Below are 14,981 nucleotides of genomic sequence, written 5' to 3' on the forward strand. Positions count from 1 at the left end.
AAAGATGAGATTTTATCAGGAGCTACAGAATTCTTTAAAAAACAAAAATCCCTGAATTCAGCTGCAGGAAAATGTCTGGGAACGCGCGCGCACCGCTCAGGCGGAAAGAAAAGCCAGTAAGTGGCGAGGCCGGCAGGGCAGGGACGCATCAGAAACGCAGCCTGGCGGACTCGCTAGCCGGGGCCCTCCGCAAAAAGCCTGCAACGTCCTCTCGGGCTCCTCCAACTCGAAGAAAGTTACCTCGGACTAGCATTATGGCAAGTCGTGCAAGTGAATCACAAGACAGCCTGTGTGGCCAGTCACCCACTTCTACTGTCTCCATCCGGTGCAGTGACCCTGTAACCCTTTAGCGTCGGGCGGGCTGAGAGAAGTGGGAAGCGGGAACCGGTGGGAGACGGGGTGGGGGAGCAGACAGCCTGGAAACAGCCAATTCCCCAAGCAAAATCCCCCGCTGGAAGCCCCGAGCGCCGCCGAAACGGCGGCCGAAGCACCAGCGATTTCTACTTGGGCTTTTCCGCTCTCCATGCAGGTTTTCCAAGGCACCGCGGCTTCCCCTCCTTAAAGTACTGCGAGGAGGAAGCACTGGATCCGGGAAGCAGCTCCCAACCGAGACATTTTCCATGCAAAGTTGAGAGCCGGGAGAGCTGCTCGGCTCCCCCGCCGACGCCACAAAAATAAGGTTTTGAGCTCGATCTAGGTGGCTCCCCGGCGATCCCCCGGGGATGCGCGAGGTGGTTTTCCAGCCCCTTCCTCTCTCCATCGCGCCGGCTGCGCGTCCGCAGCACCCTCCGCGCACCGCCACAAAACCCTGGCAGCCCCCTCCCAGGAAGGCAGCCACAAACTTACCCTCAGCAAGATCGATGCACAGAGGGAGCCCCTCATCTTCCCCCGGTCCCTTCGCAATGATTCAGGGAGACGGTTTCTACAACACTTCGCCGTCAAAGCCAAGCTGAAATGGTCAAAGTATTTACCAGTTTCTAGACGCTTTTTGAAATCTCGAGCCCCCGGTAATTCTTGTTTCAGGATTCAAGATGCTCCCTCTTTTCTCTTCTCTTTTTTGCTTTAAGCATCCGCAACCCCAGTTTTGTACCCCCCTCCTTTTTTATTCACCCACGGACACTTCCAAAACGTGTCGATTGATCCTTTTTTCTCTCCAGATGCAACCACGATCCAGAATCCTGGGGACCCAAAGCCACCTCCATGTAAATCCGACCATCAGGCAAGAAATACAAATGATCAAACAACGTTACTTCTTTCAGCTGCAATCAAGATAATCCTTCTAATCCAATAGATTTATCTCCATTGGAAATTGACCTCAAAAATGAATTCTCGGTGCTGATGTCCAGAAGAACAATTTCTTAAGCCTGTTCGGGTGACTGAAAAATTGTTGTTTCTTTCTTTCTTTTTTAAAAAATCTTTTTTGGATTCTGGGTGCACTGCTCGCACACACACACACACACACACACACATACACACACACACACACACACCCCAAAAAAAAAAAAAAATGCCGAGGACCCTGGTTTTACCCTAATATAGGTTTCTACTCCAAATCGGTGCAGGATGAAAAATGGTACAAAGATACCCCTAGTGGCTCGAGGCGATATTGCAGGGATCTCACTTTTTTCCCAACCCCTTTCCTCACCGTTTTTTTTTTTTTGGTTTTTTTTTGTTGTTGTTTTTTTCTGCCCCTTTAGATAACTGGCTGCTGTAGTAGTAGTTAAAGAAGGCTGAACCGCAATTAACATGAACGATACATGACTACTTGAATACATCATCTGATCTTTCTTTGTTTTATGTTTAAAGATTGAACCTTCTGTGCTTCTGTCTCCTCTGGATTCTATTTTTTTATACAAAAATTTTCCCCAATGCCAGTTAGTAGCTAAAATGCCAATCTGAGGCAACTCGGTGATTTCAAAGCAATTGTATTTGTTTCCTGAATAACTATTGGTCTAGAAGAAGCCTCAGTCTTCCTGAGATATGCTGCTTTTGGAAAAATGCTTAAAATACTATTTTCTCTAAAAGAATATGATTATGAATGTGTGTGTGTACAGTCATGTATATGTGTGTGTACATAAGAAGATATATATTCTTAGACAATCTTTTCTCATTTTGGACTTTTGATGTTCATTCAGCAAAGCAAGCAATAACTTCTGTTAAGTCTGTGGTTAAAGAGCAAGACCTAAGAGTCATTACACAGGCCTCAATGTTGCTTACCTGAATGCTTTGAAATTCAGTGACCTCAAGATTACCCCCTAGCATTTCTGACAGGCTCCAGAGAAAGAGTCAACATAAAGGATTTCAGGACTTTGTTTTGCCAAGTCCTCTAAACACACTTTGAGGGCTTGAAACACAAATTGGGCCTAGTAAACTAGAGAAGTTGAATTCTCTTTCAACTTCTGAAAGAGAGGGAAGGGTTCTGAAGCTGCAAGGACTTCGAGATACGCTTTCTTAACTGACTAAATAATTAAGACTTTTTAGTGTACAAGCTGTTAAGGAGTCAAAAGACCTTTCTTCTACCACTGGTGTTGCTATTAATTTGCTATGCGACTTTGGGCCATCACTTTTTGGCCCACAGTTAATTTGTCTATTAACATTAAGGGGTAAACTCACATAAATCAACAAATATACATGTTCCTGGATGGGAACATCAATATAGAAAATTAATCTATAGAACTAATGTAATTATTAATATAATTTACTACAGTTTTTTGTGAAACATGAAAAGTTAATTCTAAAATGTGTTTGGAAGAGCAAAGGATAAGAAATTATCAATACAATCTGAAGAACAAGGTTCAGGAAATCCCCATACGAACTATTAAGGCTTAATATAAAGTAACAGTAACTGAGGCGATGTAGATTTAGTTCAGGGCTAGAAATTAGTCCAATGAAACAGAATAGAAAGGCTGGGGAAATATTCATGCATTTACGGAACTTGATAAATAACTAGTGACATTAAAAAGCAGGGAGGAAAGATGACATATTCAGACATTGAATTAACCATATGAAAAAATGATCATACTAGATTGCAACTTCACATATATGTATGTTAAGGTGTGTTAAAGACCTAAAGATGCTGAGCAAATTTTACAGCCTTTATAGGGAAATAGCTTTATGATTTGGCATAGATAAGAACAGAACCTAAATGGGAAAATGTGGTTTAATAAACAGGATATAAAACCAAAATCCATAAAGAAAACATGATAAATTTGATATATTAAAATAAAACAATTATGTACATCAAAATGAACACTCAGAAAAGGTATTTGCAATGCATATAACCAAAGAAAGATACGATCCAAAGTACATGAAGGGTCTTATAAAAGATAAAGAATACGGTATGAAAGAGTGGGTTAAGGAAATGAATAGCTAATTGACAGAAAATGGTTCTCAATGTCCAATAAGCATCTGAAAAAGGTCCTCAATCCAACTAGCTATTAGAGAAATGCAATTTAAAATAATGAGATTTTTGTTTCACAGTCATGAAATTGGTAGAAATTTACAAGTCCAGCAAAAGTTAATATTGATGAAAATGTGATCAAATCATAGAGAGTATGTGATCGTACAAGTTTAGAGAGCAGTTTAGCAATAGTTGAACATTCTCATGTCCTATAATCCAGTCCTTCCACTCCTAAAACTATTCGTTACAAAACTATTTGAAAGAGGAAAAAACACAGTAGGAGGGAGATATCATCTAAACACCTTTAGATAAATAACTGGACAAAATATTTATAGAATATTCATATACTGCAATAGCAGAAGTGGTAACAAGAAAAATGAATGTTAACTTAGCTCCTTGAATTAATATAAATGAATCTCAAAAATATAATGTGAAGCCACAGTAACAAAAAAGGATGTTGTGGAAAGATGCTCATAGGATGATGGTATCTGTAAATAAAGTTCAAAAACATGCAAAATAATTACATGCATTATATTTGATCATATACATATATAGAGCAACAGATTTCAACGTGCATGATAATGATAAACATCAGAGTAGAGGTTACTGTTTGGAGGGTGTGAAGTAAATGGAATTGGAAGGCATCATCGGAAGCTTCATCAGTATCTATAGCACTCCATTTCTCAGCCTGAATCTTGAGTACATGGGAGTTTACAATATTACTATATAAATTGTTCATATGCTTTAAATATTTTACTGAAACTAAAGATTTAGACTAGATGATTTCTGTGTTTTACCATATTATAAAATTTTCTAATTAAAAAGGTCTGTGAAAAAAATTATGAAAGTTCAATATTTCATAATGTGCTTTTTATCTGGTTAATTTTTTTAAATGTACTACTTAATATTTCAAAGAAGTGTAAATGGAATGGTGCTTATGTATTTCTATAATTGATGTTAGAAATTCTAGCTAGGAAGCAAAAATTACCACCTAAATGGGAAAATGTGGTTGAAATTGAAAAAATACATATATAATCGTCAACTAGCTCTTTCTTGTATTTTCCTTTGATCTCACAAACAGTAACGGGGCCTCTGAAATTGTGAAACAGTCAATCAACTGACTGACTATGTTCAGTCTGACCAGTTAACTATAAACTACCAAAGTCAGTGTAGCCATAAGCCAAAATTACAACATGAAAGAAAATTCACCCAGAATGTTTAAAATATGTATGTGAATTCAAATAAGAAGGCTTTGTTGATATGAAATATGAGGACTGGATATCTCATTTTACAATCACTAGGTATTATTTTTCATAATCCATGCAAAAGACATACCAAATATTAGAAAAGAAAATTTTTATAACTCAGTTGAGCAGTTAATACCATTCAATGCACCCCAGACTAGGAAAAAAAATGCCTTCGTTAATTGTCAAGCTCTCAATTTTTGATTATCCAGAATAGATTTCCTGGAAATAATCAACACAGATTTGTGATAAGGAAATAGTAGGATACCAGTTTAATTTCCTTTGATAACAGAATAGATAAGAGTGAAGAAGTAGATGTCCTGTTATATTTCTAAAATTTGGAGAGGTTGACGTTCTTACAGCAACCGCTTTGATTGATTTGTTGATTGTAAATGGCCAGTAGTTATTGTGATAAATTAATATTTCAGCATCCATACTGAACAAGTATTAGATATTAATATAGAACTGAAGGTTCATTTTTCAGTGTGTCTAATTTCAAACTGGGTTGACACAGGAAGGTAGTCAATGAAGCGGAGTAAAGGAGGAGAAATGAAAGGAGAAGGAGGTATCGAGGAAAGGCGTTTGAGGGTGAGAGTGTGAGTCAACTTCACGACTCTCCCTGGTGATTTACCCACAGAGAGGATACCCCTCGTGACACAAGTTATTAGCAAACGACTGAATTAATAGATCAAACAATGGAACATGGAGAGAATAAATTTATTCTCTACATTAGATGGGCTTGATCATTTCTTCAGAAAATGAAATCAATGAAGGAGGGAAGTTAAAATGGCTATGAATAATAATAATGGAAATCAACGGCCAAGATTGGCAAACATGACCACTATAGGGCATTCCAATTTAACCATGTTATTAAAATTTCAGCTCTGATACAAAAAAAAAAAAAAGCTAGAATTACATATACTATTTACGTTTCTATAGCAAATAGAAAATGATTGATTAATATCAAATGGATCACGTGAGGAAATAGCATGATTTTAATAACAAATAGATGAGCAATTATTTCATTGTTGCTTTTAATATAGAAGAGTTATTTTGGGGAAAAGTGGGTTTTTTTTGATAAATAATATGAAAGCACATCTTCTATGACCAAGTCAAATCAATTGAGTTCTGGCTTGTGATAAACGTCTTAGGATATTGTGAAAGATTGGAGCTCAGTGTCTGAAAAAGAGGAAATAACCTAAATATCTCACGTATCCTATAAACATATATACCTATTGTGTACCCACAACAATTTTAATAAAATGATTTTTAAAATTCTGAAGCTAGAAAAAAACAAAAACAAATTGTAAAGCAAGTCTAGAGAAAAAAAAAATCCTCTGCTATCTTCAGAACTCCCCTGATGTAACCCCATATTAAGTGCTCAAGACATGAATCTAAATGACTGGCAATTGGGAATTATGAAAGAAACAAAAATAAAAAGTGTTGCAACATTGTAAGTTCTGACTTACTGCAAAGGTGACTCTTTATGAAGAGGTTCTTTCTATGGGGAAAAATCTACTCCCACAATCCTGCTTAATTAGAAAAGACTACTTAAAATGCTTGACTGGTACTATTTCAGGTATGTATTGGGAGAATACACCTGCCTGGATGCTAAATATACCAGATGTATCTTTATATTCCATGGAATAGAGATTGGTAAGGGAAGCTAAGGAAGTGATGATCAAGACTAGATATTTCGTTTGTTTATCTAGAGACCTGGTCTTGCTGTCTTGCCCAGGCTGGAGTGCAGAGGCACGATCACAGCCCACTGCGAGCCCAAACTCCCCGAGCTTAGGTGATCCTCCCATGTCAGCCTCCTAAGTAGCTGAGACTACAGGCACCATCCCATCACATCAGGCTCATTTTTGTATTTTTTCTATAGACAAAATTTTTTTGTGTTGCCTAGTCAGGCCTTGAATTCCTGAGCTCAAGCAATCTGCCCACCTTGGCTGTGCGGGGATTACAGGCATAGCCCACTGTGACTAGCCAAGACTAGATATTTTAGGATGAGACTGCCACTTTTTAAATGGAGCTTTTTCATTAGTGTTGGTTAGAGATGCTAAAAGATATTTACAGAAGTACTCTTAAAATGGTTTAAATCAGAAATAAATCCAGATTTTCAAAACAAGTAATTTTGACCTGTTAAAAACTTTCAAATAATGGTGCCATTATGCTAATAATTAAGATTCTGTTTTGTTTCTTTTTGAAAAGCTCTTTTTTATATCTATAATTTATATATTTACTTAATTGGTAAATTGAAAAATATAGAAATTTATCTGGAGTTAATTTTGGTGTAAGGTGTCAGGAAGGGGTCCTGTTTCTGCTTTCTGCACCAACTTCGAAGGTTTTAGCTAATAATAGCATAATGCACTATTTTGCAGAATTTTCTTCAATTTGAATGTATATTTGTATGCAATATTTGTGAGACAGTATTTATGTGGCTCTCTAATAACTTCATAGCAGGTTCTCTTAATATTTTAGTGGCTTTTGAGTCCATGATACTATGATTCATTTTGACATTACAATGAAGTCTAGAATTAATTGTATAAATTGTATAAATTAATTGCATAACTAATTGTATACAATTATCTTAGATATTCCTTATGTACTGAAGTAATATCTAAGCTAATTATCTTATTAAACATCATCTATTAATGTTTATTGTAGAATATTAGTTAATTTGAGTCTGTTTCCAGTATTAGCAGAACATACTATAAATTTGACCTAATAGGATGGGAAACCACATGAAAATTAATGTTCTGTAGTTCAAGATGGAAAGAGAAATTTTTAGTTATATCCCAGTGGCATTGACATCTCATTGACTTCACAGACAAGAGCTGGGTACTCTTTTTTAAATAGGATTTTATGCTAATTACATAATTAAATGTAAACATTAGCCTGAATTTTCATTATTGTTCAATTAGCAACTTAATGAGCATCTTCTACCTGTCCCAAAATATTTAGTTCCATGATTTCCAAAATATTAGTAAATGAACCCTCAAAATGACATCTGTTAAAGGAATGGTTATTTATCTGTCTTCTTGTCTCTCCATCTCTATCTATCTATCTATCTATCACCTATCTATTACACATTAATCTGCCTCTTCAGTTAATTTTTGACTACGTACAAGAAACTGAGAAAATATGTCACAAGTTTTTAAAAAATGATATATTTTTCAAAGATCATTTGTGTTTGGTTTCAGAGTTTGTTTTTGCTTGTGTTGAATAAAATTACTTCTGATCAACTAGAAACAAACAGTAGAATGATGTAATTAAACAGAAAGATAAAACTATGTTACACTGAATGCTAAGAAATTGTTCAGCCTTCCATTCATCCTAAAATTTGTGACTCTCAGCTTCTTCTTGTGCCTTCTTCTTTAAAAGTTTCGCAAATCTTCCCCAGTGTTAACAAACGGTGATTTGTTACACACACACACACACACACACACACACACAAATTAAATTGTGACCCTTTATTTATAAATTGTACTAGAAGGGAGGGAGAGAAGGAAAGCAGGGCATGGTAATATTTCAGATGTATTTGCTTACATAGATTAAGCAGAAAAGGTAATGTCAAAATAGTTCAAAGCATGATTTGTTATGTCACAAAATAGACTATGAGGATAGATGGTTTATGTGTTAATAGAAAGTATACCCATTATATGATGGAATGAGAATATAATTCTTGGCTTATGTGTAATACATTAAACCAACTCACAATTCACATCCTCATCATTCATAAGTCTGGTGAAGCTATAAGAAATATCTTGTAGCTGAAATTCATCTTACAAGAGCTCAAACTAATCATTAAAACAACTAGAGTATATTTGAACAGTGGCCCAAAGAACTGCAGTTTTAAAGTTCTTTTATGGACTCACAAAGAGTCCTTTGGCTAAATGAAAAAAGCCCAAGAAGATAAGTTACTTAACTAAGATCACATCGAGGTGAGCAGCATTTCCCAGATGAGAAGCCATTGTGCCATACCACACCTGATTTGATGTTTCTTATGTTTGCTTTTTGGTATCACAGATTCATTGATCTTAAAATATTGGACCACATTAAAAATGGAAATTAACAAATCGGGAAAGAACATCATTAAATATCCTTAATATGGTAATTGGAATAATACCCCCCACCCTCCATTGATGTCCTAATTCCTCTAATCTGTGTATATGCCACTTTACTTGGCAAAAGGGACTTCACAAATGTGATTAAGTTGAGGATCTTCTATGCGGAGATTATTCTGCGTTATCCAGAAGGGTCCAAAGTGATTAAAGTATTTTTATTAGAGGAAGGCAGAGGGGCCAGGGATCAGAATCAGAGTAAGAGATGTGATAACAGAAACAGAGATAAGAGAGAAGGAGAGAGTCAGAGACATTTGAAGATGCTACACTGTTGGCTTAGAAGATGAAATAAGGAACTATAAGCCAGGGAAAACGGGTGGTTTCTAGGCAAAAAAAAACGGAATTTTTTCTAGACCTACCAAAAAGAACACAGCCTTTGCCAATCATTTTAGTTTTCTGACATCTTAAACTAGAAGACAATAAATTTGTGTTTTTTTAAGCCACTAAATTTATGCAAATTTGTTATAGCTGGAAGAGGAAAATAATATACTTAATTTAAAATATTAAAAATATTCTGGTAATAATCAGTGCTGCCCACAAGAAACATAATGTGAACACATAGGAAATTTTAAATTTCCTAACATCCACATTAAAAAAAGAAGAATCAAGTTAAATTAAATTTAATAATATACTGTATTTAGCCCAATATGTCAAATATTATCACTTCAACATATAATCAATGTGACAGACTATTAAATATATTCACAATTTAATTCGTATATTCTATTTAGAGCACATCTCAACTTGGACTAATTCCATTTCAATAGCTCGGTAGCCACATATGGCTAGTGAGTACCATAAGGGATAGTGCAGCTTTAGATTATAAGAATTTAAAAAGAAGGTTTTATATATTATCCAGATCATTCTAAAGCTCTCTCACAATCCAGATAAAGAATCACAAAGGCATCTAAAACATATCAGCATGGTTTTAAAGGAAACTTTCTGATAATTTTGTATTTGTGAATTATATTTAAAAAGAAAGATCAGAAAAGAAACAAAAGTTAAAAAGAACATGGAAGAAGAATATGATTACCTAATGATACTGAGTTGACTGACGTTTATAAAATATCAGCAATAATAGAAAGAAATGTATCTGGTATTTTTAGTACAAAATAATAGTCAAGATTGGGATAAGAATAACATTGCTTGCGGCCAACTACATAATATGAACAAATGAACAAGCTCCAATTTCTTCATAGGGAAGAAGGGTGTTCGGACTGGAAAAGAATTATGATGGTGAGAAAATGATAAGAAAGCCTGAAGGTAACTTAAATTTGTTTTTAAGATTTCAGGTCCAAATCTATTACCTAATTTACAACACTAAGAGTATGTGAATATGTGTTCTTGGAACTAATATCAATTATTTTTAAGTCACCATGAAAAAGTGTCATGAAAATGAGCTGTCCTGGTTTTTTAAAAAGGACAAACAAATCTTGTTTTCAAACAAAATCCAAAAACTGCAGTTTACCAATCTTGACGTTAACTGAAATTCTAAAACTGATGCTCATGTGTGTTTGCTAAGTGTCTAGTCACAATAATGTTTTTCTGCTTTTTTCTTTTCAGAATTATTGGAGCTGGGTGCAGTGGCTCACACCTGTAATCCTAGGGTTTTGGGAGGCCAAGGTGTTTGAGGCCAGGAATTTGAGACCAACCTCGGCAACATAGTGAGACCCTATAGATACACCAAATTTTTTTATGGAGACTCTGTCTCTACACAAAATTTTTTAAAAAATAGCCAGGCATGGTGGTGTGAGACTATGGCTCTAACAACTTGAGCGGCTGAGGCAGGAGGATCATTCAAGCCCAGGAGTTGGAGGCCGTAGTGAGCTGTGATTGTGCCACTACACTCTAGCCTAGGTGACAGAGTGAGATTCTGTCTGTTTTTAAAAGTCTTATTGGAGTGGCAGATCAAATGTGTCATTTGTTTTGTTTATCTTAACGGCATCCCAGGCCTCTTACAAAAATCACCCATAATTTTCTTGTGAACAAAATTGTGACATATGGGCTGGGTGGTGGTGTAGTTGAATAAATCCCTTTAAAGCTGAACAATCATTCTACTGTAGTATCCAATATATGTTCTCTCAGGCTATCTTCTCTTTTCCCTTTTTGAGGCATGAAATTCCTACAGGAATTTGTTTTGTAATTGGACTTGTCCATTAAGCATGTGAATTTCATGGTAAATAGAAATGAGACACTTTAGTAAGGAGCCTGCCTTAGAGTACAGACTTTAAATAAATTATTTGAAACCATCAACTGTTTTTGGAATTAGTATTTTCCATGATGCTTTTAAAAACTATTTACTACTAAGGAGTTTAATATTTAAATATTAAATTTTAAATCAAATATTAATTCAATTTAGGAAAAGTTTAGCATCTATTTTCTCTCTGTGTCCCCATTTGCAGTAGAGAAGTCAAGGTCTTATATTTGGATTACTCTCTGCTACACAAATGTTTCTGTTTAATTAATCAACTATATTAAGTTATCAAAAGGTATTTCTTATTGACAGCATTTAATTGACTTACAAAGAACTTTACCTTATAAAAAGAGTATGTTTAATAAAAGCTTCAAAATTAAATTTAAAACAAATAGGTAATTAAACAGCAATTTCGCGTCAATCCTAATTATGACTGCATACATTTTAAATGAACTTTCATGATATAATGGCAATACATTTTCATCTTTTTTTGACTCTTAAACCTGACACAGTCAAAAATTTGTTGTCTATTCTTCCTCACCCCATATTCATTAAGAACTAGACCAGGAAGCAAATATAGCAGACAAAAACAATCATCATCACAGCATAAAAATAATAAGATCTCAGGAAAGCCTGTCTTCTTCCTACCCTGATTACCCCTTTTCCTCTCTCCCACTCCATTTCCCTTATACATACAATATACATAATGTATAATTATATTATAAATAATTCTACATTAAATACATTGAATTAAATATATATAATTAATATATATAATATATACATGAAGATACATGCATCTCCATTTAGCCATTACAAAGACTAACTTTTTTTTTTTTTTTTTTTTTTGAGACGGAGTTTCGCTCTTGTTACCCAGGCTGGAGTGCAATGGCGCGATCTCGGCTCACCGCAACCTCCGTCTCCTGGGTTCAAGCAATTCTCCTGCCTCAGCTTCCTGAGTAGCTGGGATTAGAGGCACGTGCCACCATGCCCAGCTAACTTTTTGTATTTTTAGTAGAGACGGGGTTTCACCATGTTGACCAGGATGGTCTCGATCTCTCGACCTCGTGATCCACCTGCCTCGGCCTCCCAAAGTGCTGGGATTACAGGCTTGAGCCACCGCGCCCGGCCAAAGACTAACATTTTTGTTTATTTTATTTTATTTTGTTTATTTTATTCGCTCTCAGCTGACTTGAAGGCATCCAAACTTAATAATCATAATAGCAAAAAAAAAAATCAACTCTCATTTGTTGAATGCATCCTCTGTACCAATATTGTACTCCCTCCTTATGCTTATAGGTTTTTGCAAGTTTGAAGAGTACATATAATTCTTCCTACTTTTACAAGTCAGAAAACTGAAACCCAGTAACACTAAGTGAGTTGGTGCTACTAACAACGGATTAAACTGAGATTACATCCAAGTTTAAATCCAGGCCTCCTGTACTCCTGCTAATTGTGAAGGGTGGTAACTCAGAGCTGAGGAGAACAGGTATTGAGGGAATAGTTTCAGGGTTCAGGAGCTACTATAAATGGAATGCACAGTTGGGCGCGGGGGGGTCTTCCAAAAAAAGACAGCATCACGTTTTAGTGATGGGATGCTCCAAGCTCTTCTAGGAGGCAGAAATGACACTGGGACTTGGGGTAGCTTTAGTTCTGCTGCCTCCCATTGGGCCAGTGCTGCTGACTACTCTAAAGAGCAACAGAGGATGAAGGTGTCTCCTTGTAGTGACATACAGTGATTCCGCCATGGGTAAACCTGAACTACGTTTTAAGGCAAGGGAGAACAAGAGGACAGCCTCGGTGAGACTGAAACGTGGGAGCTGGAAGCAAAATCCTCCTGAAATGACTGCTCAGACGGGAGAAGATACCAGGATGCCCCGTTCAAAACTGTGTCCACAGCAACGCATTTGGTTTCCCTCCTTATCTGGGAAAGGGCTCTGGCTCAAAATCATAGCTAGGGCACCCAGAGAAAGGTGGGGCTCAAAGCACCAGGAGAGAATGACCAGTAAATATGATAGCAGAAGGGTCAACTAAGGTCATGGAAACAGATCCCAGAGGACTTGGTAACAGCAAGATTCTTCATCCAGAAATTGCAAGCAATATTGGGAATTCTTGGCATGGACCCAGATTGGTCCATGGCTGCCTGGCTGTGCCAGGCTCACTGGCCTCTGCCCGCCTCGTCTAACTTCATCCAATCTATTTCTCACACTGACACCAAAATAATATTTTTATAACACAAATCTGAATAAATCACTTATCTGCTTCTTTTTTTTTTTTTTTTTTTTTTTTTTTTTTTGAGACAGAGTTTCGCTCTTGTTACCCAGACTGGAGTGCAATGGCGCGATCTCGGCTCACCGCAACCTCCGCCTCCTGGGTTCAGGCAATTCTCCTGCCTCAGCCTCCCGAGTAGCTGGGATTACAGGCGCGCGCCACCATGCCCAGCTAATGTTTTTGTGTTTTTAGTAGAGACGGGGTTTCACCATGTTGACCAGGATGGTCTCGATCTCTTGACCTCGTGATCCACCCGCCTCGGCCTCCCAAAGTGCTTGGATTACAGACTTGAGCCACCAGAATTAGTGGTTCTCACTCTGGTTGCACATTAGAATCCCTTGGATCCCTTGGGAAAAAAAGTAAAGATACCAATGTTTGGTGCCTCCCTTCAAGAACAATTAAATCAGAATCTCTGGAGCTGGGGCTATGCCACACTTTCAAATCATTACTACATGCGGCCTGGGTTAAGAACAAGGTTCCAGGGACGTATTTTAGACTCTGTAGAATGGCAAAGTCCTCCTTAAACTGGATCCTGCTAGCATATGGATATGTGCACAGAATTTGCATTCAGAAGAACCCGGGTGACTATGTTACTCCCTCTGAGTTAATAACTTCTGAGAGGGAAAAAATATTCTTTTTCCTCATCTGCAATGTGGAAGTGACTGCAGTATTTGTAGACAGAGTTATCTATTTCCTCCAACCTTGATATTTTACCCTGTTCACACTGCATAAAGGAAGATCTTTTAACATAACACATACCTAAGTTTTACTCTTGAGAAAGGTCAGTATTATTAATAGGAGAAAGGGCTGTTGAATTTGAAATGCTCCATTAAAAGATCACCACAACCACCACCACAAAACAAACATCTAAAACTACTTCTCCTGAGCTTTGTAATGAAACTACTATGAAAAGAAGATTCATAATATTCCAGCCTAATGGATGCTCTTAAGCAGAACGAATAACTCAAGGAAGCATCCTGGGATATAAGGTTACCAACACTTTCCAATGAAGTTTAAAATGATCATTAATATTTACTTTTCTTTTAATAAAATTCATTCTGATAAATCTAGGACGCTCTGGAGAAAACTGTCCAGTACAGAGATTTTTATCTCACTTTTAGGTAAGAGAACTTGAGCCAAGAAAAATGTAACATAAGAAGTGTGACACCTCCATTAAATAACCAGATTCATCATGCAAGGGCATCTTTTATATATTAGATACTCATACCTCGAGACACATTTCAGCATAGGTAATAGTTTCCTTAAGAATAACAGTCATTTTAAAAATACCTCACCATTCACTAAGCACTTCGACATACCTAATTTTATTTCAGTTTTGGAAAAAAATCAAGATAAGAAGGGTAGATAATATTTGTCCTCTTTGATAATTTAAAAAAAAAGTCAGCTAAAAAAAAATTGGTTCCCTATGGCCACACAGAGGTCTACCAACTATAAAAATCAGACCTTTGAACTTTTGGTCTACTGCCCTTTCTAACAGTCAACATTGCTATTTTTCCTAAACTGGTGTAGGGTACAGAAAGACCTCAGATAAGTTAGTCTTGTGGGTTTCAAAATATTTTTTGTGGAGGTCAGTTTTCCAAAAATAATAAATAAATAGGCAGGGCACAGGGGCTTATACCTGTAATCCCAGCACTTTGAGAGACTGAGAGGGGTGGATTACTTGAGATCAAGAGTTCTAGACCAGCCTATCCAACATGGTGAAATCCTGTGTCTACTAAAAATACAAA

General features: G+C 36.6%; 1 protein-coding gene across 10 annotated transcripts in view; it reads right to left on the reverse strand.

Moving 5' to 3' along the window:
- Positions 1-14,981, reverse strand: part of NLGN1 (neuroligin 1) — an 884,758-nt gene that overhangs the window by 706,776 nt on the left and 163,001 nt on the right. For 2 of the 10 annotated variants that reach the window (XM_074405427.1, XM_074405428.1), the window contains exon 1: positions 847-2,680. The exons of 3 other annotated variants lie outside the window; for them this stretch is intronic. The gene's annotated coding sequence lies outside the window, so the exon portion shown is untranslated. Of the gene's footprint in view, positions 1-846; positions 2,692-14,981 lie in introns of those variants that run through there. 5 more of the 10 variants (XM_074405426.1, XM_074405429.1, XM_074405422.1 and 2 more) reach the window with 5 other exon arrangements.

This window comes from Saimiri boliviensis, chromosome 9 (assembly GCF_048565385.1).
Source record: "Saimiri boliviensis isolate mSaiBol1 chromosome 9, mSaiBol1.pri, whole genome shotgun sequence".
Lineage (NCBI taxonomy): Eukaryota > Metazoa > Chordata > Mammalia > Primates > Cebidae > Saimiri > Saimiri boliviensis.